Source organism: Nelumbo nucifera, chromosome 2 (genome assembly GCF_055504915.1).
Source record: "Nelumbo nucifera cultivar China Antique chromosome 2, China Antique-T2T, whole genome shotgun sequence".
Classification (NCBI taxonomy): Eukaryota; Viridiplantae; Streptophyta; class Magnoliopsida; order Proteales; family Nelumbonaceae; genus Nelumbo; species Nelumbo nucifera.
The window spans coordinates 70,370,883-70,395,716 of NC_142650.1; the positions used below are offsets into that span (position 1 = coordinate 70,370,883).

The window sequence follows — 24,834 nt, forward strand, 5'->3', positions numbered from 1 at the left end:
TTTTTTTGCCTCGGATTTGATTATTCTTCTCTATTTTGCTTCATTCACAAAACTACCCTTCACACCAGCACTCTTCTCCATTGCTTCAACTCCCTTTTCCTCCTTTCCCAAAGCTTAATTTGATCATATGATGTGGAAGGGGGGACCAACACATCCTTGTTTTCTTGTAAAATGTTTATTTCTTATTACTTCTACCCATGTCCTTTTTGGTCTACCCCTAGTTTTCCCAGCCCCTTCCACTTGTAACATATCACTTCTTCTAACTATAATTGTTTGTGGTCTTCTATGCACATGACCAAACCATCTTAGTCTATTCTCTCTCATTTTATCACTTATTGGAGTTACTCCTAGGTTTTTATGGATGGCTTCATTCTTGATCCTCCCCTTCCTAGCTTTTCCGCTATTCCTTATCCCACACTTTGCTCCATACAATATAGCTGGCTTTGCAACTAGTTTATAGAATTTTCCTTTTAATATAAGTGGTATTCTCCTACCACACAAAAGTCCAAATGCATCCACCCCTCCATCTTTCCCTACCTATTATAATTCTTTGGGTGACATCCTCCTTAATCTTGCCCTTATTATGAATTATTGAACCAGGTACTAGAAATGGTTACGTTGAGTTATCACTGTGTCTTCAATCCTAAGTGTATCCTGATTTACACTCCTATTATTACTAAATTTACATTTCATATACTCTATTTTAGTCTTACTTATTTTAAAACTTCTTGTTTCTAGAGTATTTGCCTATACGCTTAATTTTGCATATAATCTTTCATTAGTTTCATCAATTGAAACAATGTTAGATGCAAACAACGTGCACCATTGAATTTCTTGTTGAATATGTTTAGTCAATTCATCTATGATCAGTGCAAATAGAAAATGACTAATTGGTGAACCTTGGTGAAAACCCAATGTAATTGTAAAATTTGAAATCTCTAGCACTGGTGTTCTAACATTGGTTGTTGCCTCCTCATACATATCCTTAATTAGGTCTGTATACCTATTTTGAACCCCTTTCTTTTCCAAGACCCATCATATTATCTCTTTAGGAATCATAAGCTTTTTTTATATTAATGAACACCATATGAAGATCTTTTTTCTTCTCTCTGAACTTTTCTATTAATCATCTCATAAGAAATATAGCTTCCATGGTTGATCTCCCTGGCATAAAGCCAAATTGGTTTTCTGAAAAACTTGTTTCAAATTGTAATCTTTGTTCAATTATTCTCTCCAAAGTTTCATAGTGTGACTCATGAGTTTAATCCCTTAATAGTTGTTAATCACCTTTCTTCTTAAATATGGAATGTAATAATCATAAAACATATATGTATATGCACAATTATATCATATATAATAACATTAACTATATTTGAAATATATAATTAGTGTTTCCATCTTCCATATTCTTCCATGAGATGGACAATGGGAGGATGAAAATTTTGGTGACTAATCTTGAAGTGGATGGAGTGACTTATGAGTCTCAAGAGGAGATAGACAATTGTTTTGTTGCCCACTTCAAATCTATTATAAAGAGGCCTCTAGGTAATAGGGTGGAGTTGGAAGGTGTTATTTGACCAAGACTTTCTGAGGAAAATAAAGGATGGGTTGAAAGGCACTTTGAGGAGGATGAAATTAAACATACTATCTTTTCTACGGATAGATTTAAAGAACCAAGGCTGGACGGATTTACTATGGCTTTCTTTCAAAATTGTTGGAATATTATTAAAGAAGACTTGCTTGAGGTCTTTGGAGAGTTTGAGGAAAGCTCAATAATAAGTCGAAGAGTTAATGCTACTTTTCTAACCCTGATTCCACAGAAGAAAGAGGTCATTCATCCAAAAGACTTTAGACCTATCAGTTTGGTGACTAGCATTTACAAGATTATGGCCAAGGTCTTGTCATTGACGATCAAAAAGGTGCTCCCCTCAATCATCAATCAAGCACAAGGTGCTTTTTGTTCAGGGGAGACAAACAATTGATCAAATTTTAATAGCAAATGAATGTATGGAGGAGATGTGAAGATTGGGTAATCAAGGATTCGTTTGTAAATTGAATCTTGAAAAGACCTATGATCTAGTGGACTAGAGTTTCTTCTTAGAGGTGCTCAAGAAGTGCGGATTTGGGGACAAATGGTGTAAATGGATGAAGGGATGCCTTTGCTCCTATCTTTTTCTATTTTAATCAAAGGGGTAGTTGATGATTTTTTCCCAGCCTGGTTGTTGATGCTCTTAGTAGACTTTTATCAAATGCAGATAGGGTTAGGCTATTAAGAGGTTAGAGAATAGACAGAGATAAAATTCTGGTAACCCACCTTTAGTTTGCAAACGACACTATCATCTTTTGTGAGGGTTGTTATTTGGTGGGAGTGAGAAACTTTAACAATCTGATTATACTCTTTGAGAATGCCTCTAATTTGAAAATCAATTTTGAAAAAAGTTGTGTGGTTGGATTAAACTTGGATGAAGGGGTATTGGAGACTATTGCTTCCTGCTTAGATTGCACCTATTCCAAGTGGCCTTTGACCTATTTAGGACTTCCTCTAGGTGCCAACCCAAAGGAAATTTAGTTTTGGAACCCTGTGATGGAAAAGTTTGAAAAAACATTGGTGGCTTGGAGGGGGAACTACATTTCTTTAGGGGGCAGAGTAACCTTAATAAAAGCTACACTTGTTAATCTGTTAATTTATTTCCTGTTAGTCTTTAGGATACCTAATAGGGAAGTCAAGAGGATTGCAAAAATTGATGAGGGACTTCCTATGGGAGCAAAGGGAAGGAAAAAAATGATCATTTGGTCAACTGGGAATGCACCGAATTAAAAAAGAAGGGGGGCTAGGGCTAGGATAGATAGTTAGGAAGAACGAAACTCTTCTAGGCAAGTGGCTTTGGAGGTGGCCCTTAGAAAGAGAGAGGTTATGGCATGAGGTTGTGCCTAGCATTCATGACTGTTTTGAGACCGTTTGGGATGCAGGGGTATCTCAACGAGCTTTACCCACAACCCCTTAGAAGGCTATTTCAAGCACCCTCCTTAATTTCCTCAAGTATGTAAGGTATGGCGTCTGCTCTAGTAATTCTGTTCTTTTTTGGGAAGATATTTGGGTGGGCTCTTAACCACTAAAAGATCGTTTCCCCTCCATGTACTTTATCTCCCTCTTTAAAAATGATCCTATTTCAATATCTGCTCTAGTAATTCTGTTCTCTTTCCCCTCGAGAGACTGTTCTATGGGGCTATAGTGATCTTCTTAAGAAAGTTAGTTGGATCACAAGGAATATGTCAGTCACCTATCAGTAGTAGATCAATAAATGCCATAGCAGTTTCTTTGGCAAAACAAGGGCTCTCAAGGGTTGCGTTATTTTATGCCACTTTGTGATTGTATTCTGTTAAGAGTTTGTTTATGCTTTCACTTCCAAGGGGAGGCAACATCTCATGCTTCCTCTTAGGGTGAATGTACATTTCCTTTCTTATTAATAAAACCATTATTCATTTATCAATATATATATAATTAAATTCATATTTTTTATTTTAGTTTCAATTTTATATTAAACATAATATTTTAGGCCAAGAAAGGCACTTTTTGGGAAAAATAATGGGCTAGGTCACTTAGGAACATGTAGGTCTCAAAAAGTTACCCAAAAAAATCACCCTAATCAAACACTTGAACACAAAATTTAGGCCTCTAGAAGTTTGCATCTATGTTTAAAAAAAATATAAAAAAACTGGTTGATTTTCGAAAACCAAGAAATTTACTGGTTTTTCAGTTGGACCATCTAGGTCAACGGTTTTGGGTGGTTTTTTGTCACTTTTGGTTTTGGGGGTATAATTGAACTAGCCAAGTGCCCGAGTCACGGTTCAACTGACTAGTCCAGTCCAATTCTCTAAGCAATGGAAAAAAGTATTAATTTAAATATTCACTACACTTCAGTATTTGTCCGTAACAGTTTGATGCCTACTTCTCTTCTGATTGCATGTTTCTAAGGAAAAGAGTAATTTTTTTATGAACAATAATGGAGTTTTATTAACACAAAAACTGATTCAGGATTACAATCTCATACAAGATCCCTTAGAGAGGTACAAGTCGCAACCTCTCCTGACATAATGCAAAGAAACTAGGAAAAGATTATAATTCAGTTATCCTTACTCTATCTCTAATTTGTTTATTTTGTCTTTGGTGCAAGATTTAGATAAGGGTATAACTCTGTTATCTTTATTCACTCTATCTCTAATTTTTAATTTTATTCTAGATGCAAGATTTATATGACTATATTTTTTTGAAGAATAAAAGGAAAATTTTATTAAAAGGAAAAAGAATTACAGCAAGAAGATGATAAGATATCTTTTATATTTAAAAGGAGAGAACAACTAAATGACCCAACAAACAAACTACAAGACCCCTTAAACAACACCTAAAGAACAAACATGCAACTTACATGCCAAGAACTCATACTAAACTGGACTCAAACTAAAAACCTTGAAACACCTGGTAGAGATGCTCAATCTTCATCCACGATCTCATCCTCCTAATTTGAAACTTTCTTGTCCCAAGTTTCTCCTTTCGACAGAGCTTTTCTCTTTAACTTCTCTTCCCTCTTTTTCCTTTCAAATTCCTCAAAGGCCCTCCTAGCGAACTCTTCACCACCCCAAAAATAGAGATCCAAACTTTTTCCAATCGTGACCTCTCTATCTACCAACTTTTGAAGAGTCACACTGCACGAAGCATTATCCTTAAACTCATTCACTTTGCACCTTGTTGTTCATACAAAAAACAGAGCCCTCACTGCCCTCTCTTGATGGCTTGAACATCCTTCCCCCAAAGAGAATCCAGTACTTTATATGGCTTGACGGCTTGACCCCTCACCAATTCATTACAACTTTGTACTTTATATGGAAAAAGAAGGTTTAAAGCCTTAAGAGGATATAGAAGCCTATAATATTTTCTAAAGTTTATAAAAAGGGCAAAACTCTCAAGTTACCCTTAAATTTTAGGAAATTAACCAACTCTACCCCTATTGTTTAGAGATTTCTTTAAAGTACCTCTAAGTTTTCTAACAATTTATTAAATCCTCCCATGTTGTTAGCTTTTCTTAGTGTTCCATCACAATCCGTTCACATGTGACAACATGTGATGTATAAATTTTTTTAGAACCCAATATTACACTTTTGTGGTTGATTTTGCCCCCCATCATTCTTCAAATTTTCAAAATAAAACTCAACATCCACCATGCTAACAAGAACACGGCCTTCAACCTTTACCTGATTGAAAGCCAAGAACACATAAGAGAATTTTTCCATCGTTTCCTGTGATATTGAAGCAAATGGACATGGAGCTAATAAGAGCTAAGATGGAATCCTCAAAATCTAGTTTGTGGGTGGGAAATGGAGCAAATAAGAGCTAATAAGAGCTAAGAGGTCTTTGCAGCAACAAAGAAGGGAGATGATCCCACATCTAGTTTGGGATGCAGAAGGTTTCATTGGACATCTCTATCGGTTGGAAAGCTTTGCCAATGTAGAAAGTTTTTGAAGTGGATAAGACCAACAAGGTGTTATTCAAATGTGTAGGTTTATTTGCATGTTTTATTTTGTAATTTTAAAGAAGAGTGATGGGTAAAATAGTCTTTTTGGTCAATATGTTAACGAATGCTGACAACAGGGGAGGATTTAGTCAATTGTCAGAAAACTTGGGGTACTTTAAGGCAATTCCTAAACCGGTGGAGTGAGTACGCCAATTTCCTAAAATTTAGGGGTAGTTTAAGAGATTCACCCTAAAACAACTTACAAAGTGAATGAAGCCAAGAAGAACGTATATCCAAAACATAATAATCTATTACTTATATCTAGGTAGAAATCAAAGTCATAATAACGTGTACCCTCTTTAAGCAAGTAATACATAAAACACTACTTCAATAAAAAACAATATCAACATGATGGACCACTAATAAGGGTCCATTGTAACATTGTAACATATTACATTTACATTGCAAGACAAATTCTACCCTAGCCAAAATATAGGCTAGCCTTAGTTTAGTTAAGGTCCATTTGGTCTGCAGACAGGATCAAAATCGAAATTGGAATCAAAATCAAATTCTGATTGTTGTTGTTTGATTCATTTGGAGTCAGAATTGGAATCAACTGAAAATTTTGATTTTTTTTTATTAGTCTATTTATTATTTTATTGTTACATTATTAATATTTTATGAATATATAATTTTTTTATTAGTACTTTGTTATTATTACTTTATTAGTATTTAATAATTAATATCTTATTATTTATCATTAATTTATGAATACTTTATTAGTATATTATTATTTTAGTATGACTTTAATAATATTTTATTACTATATTTTATTATTAATTTATTAATTTAATATATTTTATTATTATTTTCTTATTAGTTTATTAATATTCTATTATTTTTGTCTATTATTTTAAAATTAATTTATTATTATTTAATAATTACTATTTCAGTATTTTATTATTACTTTAATTATATTATATTAATACTTTATTTGTACTTAATTATTATTATTATTATTATTTAATAAATAACATCTTTACTTTTTATTATTACTTTGTTATTATTATTTTATTATTAATATATTATGATTTCATTATTATTATCTCATTATTAATTTAATAATATTTTATTATTTCATTAATATTAAGGTTTGGGTTTTTTGTCATGAGTTCTTTACTTCTTGACAAACTTTGGAATGGGAATCTCATTCCCTAAGGGGGTCTAGAATGTCCATTTCCCCATATAGGAGAATCCCATTCTTGGCAGAACGGGAATTGGAATCCCATTCCTGCTAAGTGAATAATTGTAATTGAAATAAGTCATTCCAATTCTAGACACCTATTCCCAGAAACCAAATGGACCCTTAAGTTTGTGGTAGCCATAATTGTCAAGGTAACACCTGGGCAACAAGACACCCTTAGAGGGTCGCCTCACCTAATTGCAAAGCAGTTTTCTGTATAGTGTAATGAAATAATTTTATATTCTTAATTTTTTTGAGATTATAATTATAAAATAGATATTATTAAACTAAAAGATTCATTTTTTCTATTTATATACTAGCTTTTTTATTATTTTCATATTTGTTAGGATTTAATCCACACACACGTTGCTAAATGCTGTCTTGAACTCTCAAAGTCTTCAAAACCTAAACCAATATGTCAAAGGAAGAACTTAAAATTTTGTCTACTCAACCCATTTCTTTACCTATAACAAAAATAGGGGTTTAACCCCTATATTTTTCTGAATTTTCTTTTCTCTCCTTTTCTTCTCATGGATATGTTAATTTTTCATACTTCAAAATGAAGTTTATACTTTTTTATGAAACTATGAATAATTATTAAGAAAATATAATTGCTAATTGCAATGGAACATAAGGAACTACCTAGGATATATAATTTTACTTGAGAAAACCCATTCCCTAGGTGACCCTTGTCACCTAGCTTTGCCTCGTTCCATTCTCAATGAATTGGCTTTTTGACAAAAAAGAAAAATGAAAACTATGTTGTCATTTAGACTACATATTATGTCACATGTAGCTGAGTGTGAAAATGTAAAACAAAATGATCAGTTTAGAGGGTCATCATTTCCACCATCAAAAATATTAATCTTCTAATAAATCATTATCATTATTAGGTCTTGGGTTCAGTTATGTCTCATGTCCGACAGAAAAATGCATTGGTAGCATCCATATGTAGACCAAATTTTGATTTGTATCATGTTTATTTCAAGGTTTTTAAAATCAATTTAGACAACGAACCGATTAGGGGTCCGGTTCCCGGGTCGAACGGTCTAACTGTTCGAACTGAATAGATAGTCTGTTCTAACAAAAATAAAAAATTCAGATAAGTATGAATAGACTCAATGTAGATTTCTGAATTCCACTGCAGATTTATAAGCAGTCAAAATGTCAAATACTCCCACTCTATGCACCAATGCCCGCCTGTGAATTGGCATCAATTCCGAGCTGGCACCTACCCCAATTGTACTTTGGGCCTAAAAATTTTGACCCTAAGCTGAACTGTCATTCTCCCAAAAAAATAAAAAATAAAAAAAAAAAACGGCCAAAACGTTGAACGGTTCGACTGCCCAAATCAGCAGTTTACTGACTAAATCAACTGTTTTGGGGGAAATAGCGCTTCTGAGGTAAAACTGAACCGGTCACGGTTTCCAGTTTTTCCGGTCCAACCGTCCAATCTAGTCCGGTTTTGAAAACGATGGTTTATTTTTTAATGCAGATCATTAGTAGGGTCCAAACCTACAAAGTAGTAAGTATAGGTACGTAAAATAACCCATTCCAATTCATACCGAGTTTGGAAGAGTGACTTTTATAGTCACTATCTCTTCTACTCAGGATTTAAACATGTCAAGACTCCCAAATACTGATTTTAAATTCCGATGAACAATGGAAATGATTTAGATCAAAGATATTAATGGTTTCTTCTTTATTTTTTAACTTCAGGAATTATGGCATCAAAAAGAAATTTAAAATAAATCATAAGCATTGCTAAATTGATTGAATGTTCTGATACTCTTTTTGGCCGAGGAACAGAGAAAATCAATGGGGAAATTTCATTCACAAATCATAATTAAAAAAAAAAAAAAAAGCATAGGTGGAAGCTCGACAAACCATTAATTTTATGAGAAGAACATAAAACAAAAGGAAAGATTAAACATAAAACAATAATGAAGTGAGCAAAGTACCTGGGATTTTTATCCAAGATTAGAGAATCTGGGATAGAATCCATTGACAGATTGGAATTGGATCAAGCTGTTCGAATCGTCAACTGGGAGAAATAATAATGCTATTTTACACTATAAAACAAAAAAGAACAACAAAAACAAAGAGAAAAAAACTACAATCATAAGACAAAATGTTACCTACCTCAGTTTTGGATTCGTTTAAAGAGACAGCTGCAAAAATGGGACGAAAAAATGCCAGAATCCATGTCTACCAGACCAGGAGAACCCATGACTTGCCGGCAGGCTACAAAGAAGAAAGCACATAGAGATTAGAACGTAGATCTAGTCTTAGCGTTGCCTGAGATGGCGTGAAAAACGATCGGAGATCCGAACGTTGATCGGCTTGACGCTAGAGTGGGTAAGAGAAATGAGCTCCGCTCTGACAAGTCTCCGACTCCTTTTCTCGCAAAATGTCTCATTGTTTTCCTTTCCCACCGGGGTCGCATTGCGTCCCTTGTTTTGCGGTCGTCCCACATCCTACTCTTTCCTTTCTCTACAAGTCGAACACATGGAATATGGAAATCTTCCTATAAGTATTTTTATGTTACATGAGCCAAATTGAAGCAAAATGAGCCTTTGCCATGCATTATGTAAAGTTTAATAAATAGGAATTCTTTAATATCTGCAAGCCTTTCTGAAATAAAATAATATTTTATTAATTAGGGTAAATTGTTGAAACCTGAACTTTCATACACAGTTGCAAGGAGATCCTTTCTGGTAGAATCCTCTAAAAAGAGGTATGAAAATATTCAAAATATCCATATAGTTATTTTGACCAAAATGTTTATTTTTCAAGTTTTTTTCACATAAGAATTGTTACTCAAAACCCTTTCCATCTCTTTTATGAAATTCATTCATTTTTCAAATTTGCCCTTCATACCAATTGCTTAAAGTTAAAGGTGCAATTGCATTAGAGGATTCTAACATAGGGGGTCTTCTTGTGAAAATTTTGGAAAATATTTAATGTGATGATTGAAGGGATCAAAAAGAAATGTAAACATTATATCATTGTCCTAAAAAAATATTTTAACTAATAGAAATAGTTAAGTAAAAAATTTATTAATTTAAGATAGTTAGTTAATTAATTTACATTTAATAGAAACATAATTTATATTAATATCAAAGTTTTTTTTTTATCTCCAATAACTAAACTAAATTGAATCAATATACAAACTAACTTAACCACATGAAGGTATTAATAGTCTAAGTGTTTTTCTTCAATATAAACTGTAGTTAGATTTAAGCTTTTTTCAAATAAATCATGAAAGACTAAAGATTGTTTGGTTGAAATATTTTCCATAGATCTTTCAAAACACAATAAAAGCTAGAAGACCGTTTGCTAATGTGATGAAAAAATGTGCTACATATACATGAAATGTTTTGTGTATAGGCCAAATGTGGAACCCACATACACGTCCATATGTGCATATCATACTGGTAGGCCCAACATGCAATTATCACAAATGAGCCCCACATGCAAGTCCACCTATGCATACCCTACATTGTGGACTTCACATAACATATGTTTTCAAAAGTGGGCCCCATAGATATTGGTTCTATGTTTCGATTGTATTATGAATCTACTACTCACATGGAACATTTCTCAAGAAAAGATTATTCAAACATTTGTTTGGAAAATATGTTTTAATGTTTTATTCAAAATAAGAGAACAATGCATGGAAGCTATTATAGCAATCAAATTTTCAGATAGAAACAAAAAGATATTAAGCCCTTATTTGTTTCACTATTTTGCCATTTGGCAGAAAATTGTATCAGCAACATAGGTTTCCAGTCTTTTCTTTGTGCCTCTTTTTAAGAACTCTGACTTCTTATTTATAACAATATTTGGATTTCCATTGTAAATCACTTGAAAATAAAACCCTCATTGTGAATCATATACAAACAAAACCCCCATTTCATATTGCAAAATTATTCGGCCATAGAAACAAAAAATAAACATTTTAATTACCAATTGAAGAAAAAAAAAAACCAAAACAAATGATGAACAACGGTTGTATGGGGGTTGTACCTGTCACGCTAAGAAATCTCCATTGTTCGGTTTATGTAGCCACTTACCTTTGATGAATTCTTTGAAAAAGGCAAGAAACATTAGGCCCATGGAGGAGAAGAATATGGGAGGACTTACCGCATGTTTGATTTCAAAGGTGTTAGTAGGACTGTCAACGGTTCGGTTGACCGAACCATGACACTTTTTTGTAAACTGAATCGGTGGTACTGGTTTTTCCAATTTTCCAAACCAAAACTGGACTGGTATCACCAGTTAACTGGTCCGCCAGTTTCGGTCTTGAAACGGTTTGGTTCTTCATTTTTTTAGTTTTTTATATTTATAACATATATTATACAAATATATGTATAATATTATATAATAAATAATAAATGATATATAATCTATTATAAATATTTGAAAAATATATAATATACTTATAAATAGATCATCATAAATATAATATAAGTATATATTTATATATATAATGAACATATATTTATATATAATACATAGAAATTATGTGACATATATTAAAAATATATATACCGGTGAGTTTGGGTCACTGTCAGTTTTTTGTAGGTTAATCGAAAACCGAACTGGTCCTTCGGTTTTTCAAAAATCCTGAACCGACCGGTTCGGTTAACTGCATTTTGTAGTTTGGTTTTCTCGGTTTGTAGATATTTATCGAAGAATGTCAAAATTCCCCAAGCATGTGCATTGTGACACATGCTCGAGGAAGAATTAGGGGTGAAAAAGATGGGAATCTTCATTTGAAGGTTCCCAAAAAGCGCAAAATTTGAGCTTCGCATGTCTTTTAAGCAAAAAATCTATGTCTTGCCAAATAGACCACAATTCGAGCCATCAGGCTTTCAAAAGCCAAGAAGCCCACACGGAAAAACCCAACCAAATTGGCTTATATAATCTAGCGAAGGCCTCGTTTGAGGCATGGTCTTTATTAAGCAAAATATGAGTTGAAGGAACTAGTGACATTTTCAATTAAACAAAATCAAATTGATCCCAACCCAAACAATATTTTTCGTTATGTATTGTTAGAAAAACTTGTATTAATTCTTTTACTATGTTTATTAGTTTTTATTATGGCTATGTAAATGCTTTTGGCCTTTAAATGCTCAAATCCCGAAGCTTATCAAATGCAACTCTACATACTCAAATAAGCCTCCTTTTTGCAATTGTCCCACCAAGAACTAGAGGAAATAACAAAAACATTTTGGTTGAAAAATTTGAACATAAATTAGAAATTAAGGGAATGTTTGGTAATGTAGTCTCTATAAGATGTGGTGTATTTGAATCTTTTAAGCCCAATATAGTGTGGTTAGAATCGTGTGTTTTGAACAACACCACATTCCGTAAGGTGTTTCGTAAAATACCCATATTTTTTACACCTTGTATCCCTTTATTATCTACTACTTTTCTTCAAATCGTTATATCCTTTATCATTAAGCCCTGTATTTAAGGCACCCTTTCATTAAATCATATATTTAAAGCACATGATAATCTTTGTGGACTTTTCTTTAAATCTTATATTTAGATATATCTCCAATATTATCTATTTATTATATCACACAACAATAAGCATACTAAATAAAAGTATTTTTATTCGATGAAAATGAAATACAATATTTAAAATTGACCCAAAAACAAAACCTTTTTTCTTATTCAAGTGGTGGGTCAATAGTTCAACCCTTTAAGTCAAATGGATCAGTTCGTGATATAATAAATAAATACTAAAAATTGAAAATAAAGAGATATAAATACAAAAAAAAAATATTAAAAACATAGTATTTTGTAAAAACTCAATTGGGTGCATCTCTAATATTATGTATTCATCATATTAAACAAAAATAAGTGTGACAAATAAGATTTACTATTATTAACAATAGAAATAGAATTAAAAATTAAATAAACATAAAAAGAAAACTATTTTTGCATCTAATCGATGTCAATGGTCCATATGGAGGCAAATTAGGTGGTCTAACTCAAGTTTGAATTAATCTAACTCATAATTTTAGACAGGCTATCTTTGATTTTTGGTCCTCGACTTGGGACTAAGCCAAGGCTCAAAAGTTTGGGCGTTTTTTATTTTTTAGGTTGAACCCAAGCCTAGCCCTTAAGTAGCTAAAGTCAAGCCTGATTATATGCATACATTCATAAATACATCTATAGCACATATTTGCAAATATGTACATACATGCAATCATATACATATATTTTATGTTAAATTTGGTTAAGGGTGCTAATCGACAAAACTAGGTATAAGACTAACCCAAGTGTATAAAATTTGAAAGCAAGTTGGGCCCAAGTTGGACAACTCAAGCTTGACTTTGGTCTAAAGCCTCAGATCCAATACATAGGGTTGGGTCCGGATTAAGATTAAATTCATCCCAACCTACATGACTTGCACCATAATGGTCCAATCATTTGAGTAAATGGATTAACCAATGCTAACATAGTTAAACAATAAAATTTAAAAAATAGATAGAAACACAAAAAATAAAAAATACATAAAATTCATAGAAAATTTTGGCACATCTTAGATATTATAAAATTAGTATATCAAACAAAAATAAGTGTAATAAACAAGAATTATTTTTAGAATTAATTATGTAAATGGAGTAAAAAATTTAAAGTTGTCAAAAAATGAGTTTGCTTTTTTCAAGTCAAATAGGCCAGAACATAATGTCATAATTATATAATATAAACTCAAAAGATAAATAGAAATAAAAATATATAAAGCACAAAAATATGTCTATAAAATTTGTGCACATCTCTAATATTATATATGTATCATATTAGACAAAAATAAATATGACAAGTAAGAAGTATTTTTATTAATAACGAAAATGAAATATAAAATCTAAATCCATCAACACACCATGCTTTAATTATTTATCCTTTTTAAGTGGTGGTAATAAGGATGTTGAAAATATTAATGTTATCTGAAAGTGCCACATGCAACGCACCTGCATATTTACTGGTCATTTTAAAGCATAAATCATTCTTAAAGTATTAATGAACTGATCATGCACCATGTGTTCTTTGTTAAAGAAATTGAAAGAAACATGAGACTTCAAAAAAACTTAAGTCAAAACGATAAAATAGTCTCTATAATAACTAAGAAGTCTTATAAGGTTAATAGATTATTCCATGAAATTGACTAATGGAATGCTTAGGGTCAGGACAAAGTGGTGGAATTCCAAAAATTGGGCAGAGTTGTCGCAAAGCAATTTGAGGGCCTAGTAGGGGTGATCAGGAAAAACCAAAAAGTCAAATTGAACCGTTGAAACAGAACCAAAATTTCCAATTAACCGAATCGTTCGATAAACATATATATTTATTTATATATTATATATATGTATATAATATATAATGTAATATTTATCATTTATAATATAATATTTTATATATTTATAGCTTTATTATATATTTATATATTTATTTATAATATATATTATAAAAAAAAAATCAAAAAATCAACAAACATAACCAATGGTTAATTGAACTGATCACCCAGTTAATCAATCGACTTTGGTTTGATTTCAGTTATTTGTTTTCCAAAAACCAATACAACTAATTCGGTTTAAAAAATAGGCCCACCATTCAATTAATAACCACACTGTAAACACCCCAAGGGCTAAGTGTCACTACGTAATTTACCTTAAATAATAATATATATCTTATTTAAACCTAGGAAACCAACCATATATAAGACCGCCATGTCCAAGAACCAAGAGTTTCATAAAGCAAAATTTATCAGCTTAGACCATTGTCGGTGTAAAGAATTTGACACAAATCCCTTAACCAAGGGATTCACCGGCACTTTCGGAATCCTCCACCAGACAAGGGGCAGCAAAATTAATAACTTCTTGACACAACCAATATTACGTTAATAACTTCTTGCAGCAAAATTATTAAAACATCACGAATTTACTGTTTAGCAACAATATAAACATAACACGCACTCGCTGCACTATTCTCAGATTTTCCCATTTCTCACCGGTGCACAACATCTTACACCGGATCGTCTTTATTGATTATTCTCTCTCTCTCTACCTTCGTTTCATCTCTTCGGCAATACCAGTTCTATATCATCCAAAACTCTAAACCCTACTGTGTGCATTCTTGGGATCTTTTTATTTTAGTTTTCTGTGTTCCGATTAATCAATCGGACAATAATTTTATAATTTTGGGTTTTGCAATGGGTCGTAGAAAGATTGAGATTCAGAAGATTCAGAGCAAGGAGAAACTCAATGTTTGTTTCTCCAAGCGTAGGACTGGGCTGTTCAAGAAAGCAGAAAAATTAGGCCATCTCACTGGTGCCAAGACTGCCATCGTCATTCTCTCTCCGGCTGGTAAGATTTTCAAGTTCGGAGATCCACTGGTCGATTCCATAATCGATCGCTACCTTCTCCTTCATCATCAGAACCGGCAGCGCCCCGAGCCAACATGTCTAGCTGTTGAAGATGATACCGCAGACGTTGATTTGGATGGTTTTGAAGATCAAATTCGAGAAGTTGAACCTGCGTTGATCAAAGGCAAGGAGAATGGGATGAGACGCATGTCGGAGCAGCAACAACAACAGAAAGAGTCCGTTGTCCCTTCCTCATCCTTGATTGTTGATGAAAATTTATTTGGAATTCCGCCTTCTTCGTCCTCATACTCGTATGTGCAAGATCTGGGAGTTGGTGATTTTGAGAATCCAGATGAAGTGAAGCAGCCTGGATTAGATTTGGTAGTTGACGATCTTACAAGTGGAATTGAACATGAACAAACCTGGTTGGAGGAACTCTCATGGGACCCCAATATGTTCTTCGATATTGATGAGTTACTTGACACCCTGTCTGACCCGCTACCGCCAGAAGAATCCACCGATCAAAATCAGCAACAACAAGATGCAGAGTGGTTTGAGCAATCACATTTTGAGACCTCCCCAGAATTTCGATCTGAATCTGGTGAAGCCCAAACAGATGTGGATGAATTGTTGGCAAGCTTTTTCTGATCATCATTCAAATTGATTATGTTTGTATACAGTTAACATTTTCCATTTTAGCGTTGGAACTTTGACACGTAAGTGATTTATTGTTGTAATTTGCAAATTATTTAGTGCGAGGTCAGTAGATCTAACATCTAAGGCTCTGAGATAGTTATGTATAATTAATTTCTATGTTGTTATACTAATTAAAAGATGCTTGTGTCAAAGAAGTTTCTGTCGATTCTCATTAATGGCTTACAGCGTTATTGGGTGTACACTGTTACTCTTCTTCTATACTATACATTGTACTGCTGGTATGGCGAAGGTAGAAATGGCAATTTGACCCTTCTCGTGGGGCCTAGAGTGTCAATTGGACCAGATTTGGTCCAATGTGAGTCCATTATAAAATGGACCAGGTCCAATCCAATCTAATGAATGTTTTGAACCAATTTGGACCGGTTCAGTTTAATGTATGGACCGTCCAATCTGTTCAAATTAATTTTGATGTACATTGGTTTCAACCCAAACCCAGTCCATTGACACATATTCGTATCTTATATCAATAGACAAGATATTGGCTTAATCCAACCCAATCCAATTGAAATTTGTTACGGACGGACCAGGTCCAATCCAATCTAATAAATATTTTGGACCGGATTGGTCCAATCTAATATGTCTTGTTGGTTCATCCAATCTGTCCAAATTGATTTTGGATTGGATGGGGTCCAATCCAAAACCGGTCCATTGACACCCTTAGTGGGGCCTAACCCAATCGGGGTGGTTTTTTGACCACTAGTTGGGGTCGAGGAAATTCAAATCTCTAGAATTGGGGACAGAAAGGGGATGATATTTGTGTGTGTGTGTGTGTATGACATGAATTCGAGCTACATTCTTTTATATCTATATATCCAATTCAATTGAAAGCTTAGTAAATCAGTATAAAACCAGCATACATTTACAAAATTAAACAAAAAACCAAAAAATATATATTATTAATAAAAACTCAGGTTCCATTTGGTTTGTGGTCAGGATTGGAATAAAAATTCTTCAGAATCGGAATTAGAATCACCTATTCCCCCACAGGTTCCAATCTGCTACCCACGACTTGATCCCACATCCCTACCCATGACCATGATTAATTACAGTTGCATATTGGGAACATCTCCCTTATCATTCATGGGGAGATGTTCCCAATACATGCAATGGTGTTCGTGTTCCATATGTGGATGTGGGAACAATTTGTGGATAGAAAATCCCAAGTGTTCCCCACCTGTTTGGTTCAAATGGTAATTGGAATTGTGTTCCATAAAATATATGCATGACTTTCAATGAGGGTTAGGATTGGGTAATTAAAGAGAAAAAGGGTTGGGGGTTTAAGTCACTTGACTTTTTCTTTTCGTTTTGTGGTTGGCTGGAATGTGATCCTCATTGGGAGAGTAGGAATGGCTATTCTCAAAAGGGGGAATGCCATTTCACTAGAAATAGGAATTGGAATCCCATTCCACCAAACCAAACAAATAGGTCAATCTAGTTCCGATTTCAATCCCCCATTCCTTTGAATCAAATGGATCTTTAGTTCGTTCGAGTTCAAAATTCCATCATCTCTTCGATTATGGCAAAATTAATGAACACCAAATCCAACTTAAATGGATCATATTAATTTGTTCTGATCTATTTGTTTATGTATTCACTAAAATTTGGAATGTAAGTAGATAGAAGGGAGATGAAAAGTATCAAATTAAAACCATCATACATATATTTCTAGCCATAAGGGAGATAGCTAGAATAGGAGTAGAGTTCGTTTATAGAAGCTAGATTTCAAAACTATGACCATTTTTACCAAAAATGAAAAAAAAAAGATCTGATACTAGAACATGGTCCCAACAGCTATTGTAGTTGTACATCCGGAACATTCTTGCATGAAGGACAAGGGAGATGTTCCTCATGTACAGCTGGATTGTAGATGCATGACTGCAATGGCTATTAGGACCATATTGTTGGGTCACTCTGTTGGGGCTAGATTCAGAGTCCGGGAAAAAAACTACTACCATCATTCATATATTAAAATTGGGATCTCCTCCCAACAAATTACATTTACATTGCAAGTAATACATAAAACACTACTTCCATAAAAAACAATATCAACATGATGGACCACTAATAAGGGTAACTGCATACTATGTCCATATTTGTAGAATTTAATTTTTACTTTTTTGTTGTACTATAGAGTGTAATAACAATGAAATATTGTAACATATTACATTTACATTGCAAGACAAATTCTACCCTAGCCAAAATATAGGCTAGCCTTAGTTTAGTTAAGGTCTGTTTGGTCCGCAGACAAGATCAAAATCGAAATTGGAATCAAAATCAGATTCTGATTGTTGTTGTTTGATTCATTTGGAGTCAGAATTGGAATCAACTGAAAAGTTTGAATTTTTCATTAGTCTATTTATTATTTTACTGTTACATTATTAATATCTTATGAATATATAACTATTGTTTTATTAGTACTTTGTTATTATTACTTTATTAGTATTTAATAATTAATATCTTATTATTTATCATTAATTTATGAATATTTTATTAATATATTATTATTTTAGTATGACTTTAATAATATTTTATTAATTTAATATATTTTATTATTATTTTCTTACTAGTTTATTAATATTCTATTATTTTTGTTTGTTAATATTTTATTATATTATTATTAATATATTATGATTTCATTATTATTATCTCATTATTAATTTAATAAATTTTATTATTTCATTAATATTAAGGTTTGGGTTTTTTGTCATGAATTCTTTAGTTCTTGACAAACTTTGGAATGGGAATCTCATTCCCTAAGGGGGCCTAAAATGTCCATTTCCCCATATGGGGGAATCCCATTCTGGGCAGAACGGGAATTGGAATCCCATTCCTGCTAAGTGAATAGTTGGAATTGAAATATGCCATTCCGATTCTAGGCACCTATTCCCAGAAACCAAACAGACCCTTAAGTTTGTGGTAGCCATAATTGTCAAGGTAAATTGCAAAGCAGTTTTCTATATAGTGTAATGAAATAACTTTATATTCTTAATTTTTTTGAGATTATAATTATAAAATAGATATTATTAAACTAAAATATTCATTTTGTCTATTTATATACTTGTTTTTTTTATTATTTTCATATTTGTTAGGGTTTAATCCACACAAACGTTATTAAATGCTGTCTTGAACTCTCAAAGACTTCAAAACCTAAACCAATATGTCAATGGAAGATCTTAAAATTTTGTCTATTCAACACATTTCTTTACCTATAACAAAAATAGGGGTTTAACCCCTATATTTTTCTGAATTTTCTTTTCTTTCTCTTTTTCTTCTCATGGATATGTTGATTTTCCATACTTCACAATGAAGTTTATACTTTTTTATGAAAACTATGAATAATTATTAAGAGAATATGGTTGCTAGTTGCAATGGAACATAGGGAACTACCCTAGGGTATATGATTCTACTTGAGAAAACCCATTCCCTAGATTTGCCCCGTTCCACTCTCAAGACATTCCCTAGATTCCCTACTATGTTGTCAGTTGCTTTTACATGTAAACAAAGACAACCTTCAATTAATATCAAAGAATTTGGATTACATATTATGTCACATGTAGCTGAGTGTGAAAATGTAAAACAAAATGATCATTTTAGAGGGTCATCATTTCCACCATAAAAAATATTAATCTTCTAATAAATCATTATCATTATTAGGTGTTGGGTTCAGTTATGTCTCATGTCCGACAGAAAAATGCATTGGTAGGATCCATATCTAGACCAAATTTTGATTTCTATCATGTTTATTTCAAGGTTTTTAAAACTAATTCGGAAAATGAACCGATTAGGGGTCCAGTTCCCGGGTCGAACGGTCCAATTGTTCGAACTGGATAGATAGCTCGTTCTGACAAAAAATAAAAAATTCAGATAAGTACGAATAGACTCAATGCAGATTTCTCAATTCCACTGCAGACCTATAAGCATTCAAAAGGTCAAATACTCCCACTCTATGCATCAATGCCCGCCTGTGAATTGGCATCAATTCCGAGCTGGCACCTACCCCAATGGTACTTTGGGCCTAAAAATTCTGACCATAAGTTGAACTGTCATTCTCCCAAAAAAATAAAAAAAATAAAAACCTGCCAAATCGTTGAACGGTTCAACTGCCCAAGTCAGCGGTTTACAGACTAAATCAACTGTTTTGGGGAAAATAACGCTTCTGGGGTAAAACTGAACCGATCACGGTTTCCAGTTTTTCCGGTCCGACCGTCCAGTCCAGTCCGGTTTTGAAATCCACACACACTCTATGCTTCTGTTTTAGTTTTAGAGGATTCTAACATAGGAAGTCTTCTTGCAACCATGTTAGAAAGTTTAGGAGAGGTAATTGCATGACCAAACTTCAAGAGAAGTTTCAGCAATTTACTCTATTAATAATATTAACAAGGTTCATGCCTAGGAATACAATATTTAATGTGATGATTGAAGGGATCAAAAAGAAACGTAAACATTATATAATTGTCCTAAAAAAGTATTTTAACTAATAGAAATAGTTAAATAAATAATTTATTAATTTAAGATAGATAGTTAATTAATTTACATTTAATAGAAACATAATTTATATTAATATCAAAGTTTCTTTTATCTCCAATAACTAATTTAAATTGATTCAATATACCAACTAACTTAACCACATGTATGTATTAATAATCTAAGTGTTTTTCTTCAATATAAACTGTAGTTAGATTTGAGCTTTTTTCAAATAGATCATGAAAGACCAAAGATTGTTTAGTTGAAATATTTTCCATAGATCTTTTAAAATACTATAAAAGCTGAAATACCATTTGCTAATGTTGTGAAAATATGTAGGACCCATTTTCACATGAAATGTTTTGTGTATAGGCCAGCAAACCATTCAGTTAACAAATGTGGGACCCACATATACGTTCATATGTGCATATCATACTTGTAGGCCCAACATGCAATTATCACAAATGGGCCCCACATGCAAGTCCACCTATGCATATCCCACATTTTGGACTTCACAAAACATATATTTTCCCAAGTGGGCCCCATAGATATTGGTTCTATGTTTCGATTGTATATATGAATCTACTACTCACATGGAACATTTCTCAAGAAAAGATTATTCAAACATTTGTTTGGAAAATATGTTTCAATGTTTTATTCAAAATAAGAGAACAATGCATGGAAGCTATTATAACAATCAAATTTTCAGATAGAAACAAAAGGATATTAAGCCTTTATTTGTTTCACTATTTTGCCATTTGGCAGAAAATTGTATAAGCAACATAAGTTTCCATTCCTTTCTTTGTGCCTCTTTTTAAGAACTTTGAGTTCTTATTTATAACAATATTTGGATTTCCATTGTAAATCACTTGGAAATAAAACGCTCATTGTGAATCATATAAAAACAAAACCCCCATTCCATATTGTAGAAAATATTCGGCCATAGAAAAAAAAAATAAACACTTTAATTACCTAACCAAAACAAATGATGAACAACGGTCGTATACGGATTGTACCTGTCACGCAAAGAAATTTCCATTGTTCGGTTGATGTAGCCAGTTACCTTTGATGAATTCTTTGCAAAAGGCAAGAAACATTAGGCCCATGGAGAAGAAGAAAAGAAGAATATGGGAGGACTTACCGCATGTATGATTTTAAAGGTGTTAGTAGGAGTGTCCACGGTTCAGTTAATCGAATCATGGCACTTTTTTGTAAATCGAACCAGTGGTATCGGTTTTTCTAATTCTCCAAACCGAAATCAAATTAGAACCACTAGTTAACTGGTCTGCCAGTTTTGGTTTTTGACCGGTTTAGTTCTTCGACTTTTCAGTTTTTTATATTTATAATATATATTATACAAATATATGTATAATATTATATAATAAATAATAAATGATATATAATATATTTTAAATATTTGAAAAATAAATAATATATATAATATATTTATAAATAGATCATTATAAATATAATATAAGTATATATTTATATATATATATATATAATGAATATATATTTATATATAGTACATTGAAAATATGTGACATATATTAAAAATATATATATAAATATATATACCGGTTGGTTCGGTTAACCGTCGGTTTTCTTGTTGGTTAACCGAAAGCCGAACCTGTCCTTCGGTTTTTCAAAAATCCCGAACCGAAACCGAATCGATTGGTTTGGTTAACCGCATTTTGCGGTTCGATTTTCTCGATTCATAGATATTTATCGAAGAGAGTCAAAATCTCCCAAGCATGTGCATTGTGACACATGCTCGAGGAAGATTTAGGGGTGAAAAAGATGGGAATCTTCAGTTGAAGGTTCCGAAAAAGCGAAAAATTTGATCTTCGCGTGTCTTTAATGAGTTGGGTCTTTTATGCGAAAGATCTATGACTTGCCAAACAGACAACAATTCGAGCCAACAGGCTTTCAAAAGCCAAGAAGCCCACATGGAAAGACCCAACCAAATTGGCATATATAATCTAGCGAAGGCCTCGTTTGATGCATGGTCTTTATTAAACAAAATATGAGTTGAAGGAACTAGTGACATTTTCAATTAGACAAAATCAAATTGATCCCAACCCAAACAATATTTTTCGTTATGTATTGTTAGTAAAACTTGTATTAATTCTTTTATTATGTTTATTAGTTTTTATTATGGCTACGCAAATGCTTTTGGCCTTTAAATGCTCAAATCCCGAAGCTTATCAAATGCAACTCTGCATACTCAAATAAGCCTCCTTTCTGCAATTGTCACACCAAGAACTAAAGGAAATAACAAAAACATTTTGGTTGGAAAATTTGAACATAAATTAGAAATTAAGGACTTGTTTGGTACTGTAGTCTCTATAAGGTGGTGTAGTTGAATCTTTTAAGCCCTATATAGTGTGGTTAGAATCACATGTTTTGAACAACACCACATTCCGTAAGGTGTTTTGTAAAATACCCATATTTTTTACACCTTGTATCCCTTTATAATCTACTATTTTTATTCAAATCATTATATCCTTTATCATTAAGCCCTGTATTTAAGCCACCCTTTCGTTAAATTTTATATTTAAAGCACATGATATTCTTTGTGGACTTTTCTTTAAATCTTATATTTAGATATATCTCTAATATTATCTATTTATTATATCACACAACAATAAGCATGCTAAATAAAAGTATTTTTATTCGATGGAAATGAAATATAATATTTAAAATTGACCCAAAAACGAAACCATTTTTCTTATTCAAGTGGTGGGTCAATAGTTCAACCCTTTAAGTCAAATGGATCAGTACGTGATATAATAAATAAATACTAAAATTAAAAAAAAAAGATATAAACACAAAAAAATATTAAAAACATAGTATTTTGTAAAAACTCAATTGGGTGCATCTCTAATATTATGTATTCATCATATTAAACAAAAATAAGTGTGACAAATAAGATTTATTTTTATTAACAATAGAAATAGAATTAAAAATTAAATAAACATAAAAAGAAAACTATTTTTGCATCTAATGGAGCCAAATTAGGTGGTTTAACTCGAGTTTGAATTAATCTAACTCATAATTTTAGACAGGCTAGCTTCGATTTTTGGTCCCTGACTTGGGCCTAAGCCAAGGCACAAATGTTTGGCCTTTTTTTTATTTTTTAGGTTGAACCCAAGTCTAGCCCTTAAGTAGCTAAAGTCAAGCCTGATTATATGCATACATTCATAAATACATCTATAGCACATATTTGCATATATGTACATACATGCAATCATAGACATACATTTTATGTTAAATTTGGTTAAGGGTGCTAATCAACAAAACCAGGTATAAGACTAACCCAAGTGCATAAAATTTCAATGCAAGTTGGGCCCAAGTTGGACAACTCAAGCTTGACTTTGGTCTAAAGCCTCAGATCCAATACATAGGGTTGGGTTCGGGTTAAGATTAAATTCATCCCAACCTACATGACTTGCACCATAATGGTCCCATCATTTGAGTAAATGGATTAACCAATGCTAACATAGTTAAACAATAAAATTTTAAAAAACAGATAGAAACACAAAAAATAAAAAATACATAAAATTCATAGAAAATTTTGGCACATCTTAGTTATTATAAACTTAGTATATCAAACAAAAATAAGTGTAATAAACAAGAAATATTTTTATAATTAATTATGTAAATGGAGTAAAACATTTAAAGTTGTCAAAAAATGAGATTGCTTTTTACAAGTCAAATAGGCCAGAACATGATGTCATAATTATATAATATAAACTCAAAAGATAAATAAAAATAAAAATATATAAAACATAAAAATATGTCTATAAAGTTTGTGCACATCTCTAATATTATATATGTATCATATTAGACAAAAATAAATATGACAAGTAATAAGTATTTTTATTAGTAATGAAAATGAAATATAAAATCTAAATCCATCAACACACCATTCTTTAATTATTTATCCTTTTTAAGTGGTTGTAATAAGGATGTTGAAAATATTAATGTTATTTGAAAGTGCCACATGCAACGCACTTGCATATTTATTGGTCATTTTAAAGCATAAATCATTCTTACAGTATTGATGAACTGATCATGCACCATGTGTTCTTTGTTAAAGAAATTGAAAGAAACATGAGACTTCAAAAAAACTTAAGTCAAAACGATAAAATGGACTCTATAATAACTAAGAAGTCTTATAAGGTTAATAGATTATTCCATGAAATTGACTAATGGAATGCTAAGGGTCAGGACAAAGTGGTGGAATTCCAAAAATTGGTAAGAGTTGTCGCAAAACAATTTGAGGGCCTAGTAGGGGTGATTAGGAAAAACCAAAAAGTCAAATTGAACCGTTGAAACTGAACCAAAATTTTCAATTAACTGAATCGTTCGATAAACATATATATTTATTTATATATTATATATATGTATATAATATATAATGTATTATTTATTATTTATAATATAATATTTTATATATTTATAGCTTTATTATACATTTATATATTTATTTATAATATATATTATAAAAATCAACAAAC

The 24,834-nt window shown here is 32.0% G+C and overlaps 1 protein-coding gene across 2 annotated transcripts in view; it reads right to left on the reverse strand.

The window, feature by feature from the left end:
- The window catches only part of LOC104601522 (PH, RCC1 and FYVE domains-containing protein 1-like), a 76,035-nt gene extending 66,806 nt beyond the window's left edge, over positions 1-9,229 (reverse strand). The window contains exons 1-2 of one of the 2 annotated variants that reach the window (XM_088897079.1): positions 8,896-9,229; positions 8,715-8,797 (exon numbers count right to left, since the gene is read on the reverse strand). The gene's annotated coding sequence lies outside the window, so the exon portion shown is untranslated. The remainder of the gene's footprint in view (positions 1-8,714; positions 8,798-8,895) is intronic. The other variant, XM_088897080.1, reaches the window with a different exon arrangement.
- Positions 9,230-24,834: the final 15,605 nt, after the last annotated feature.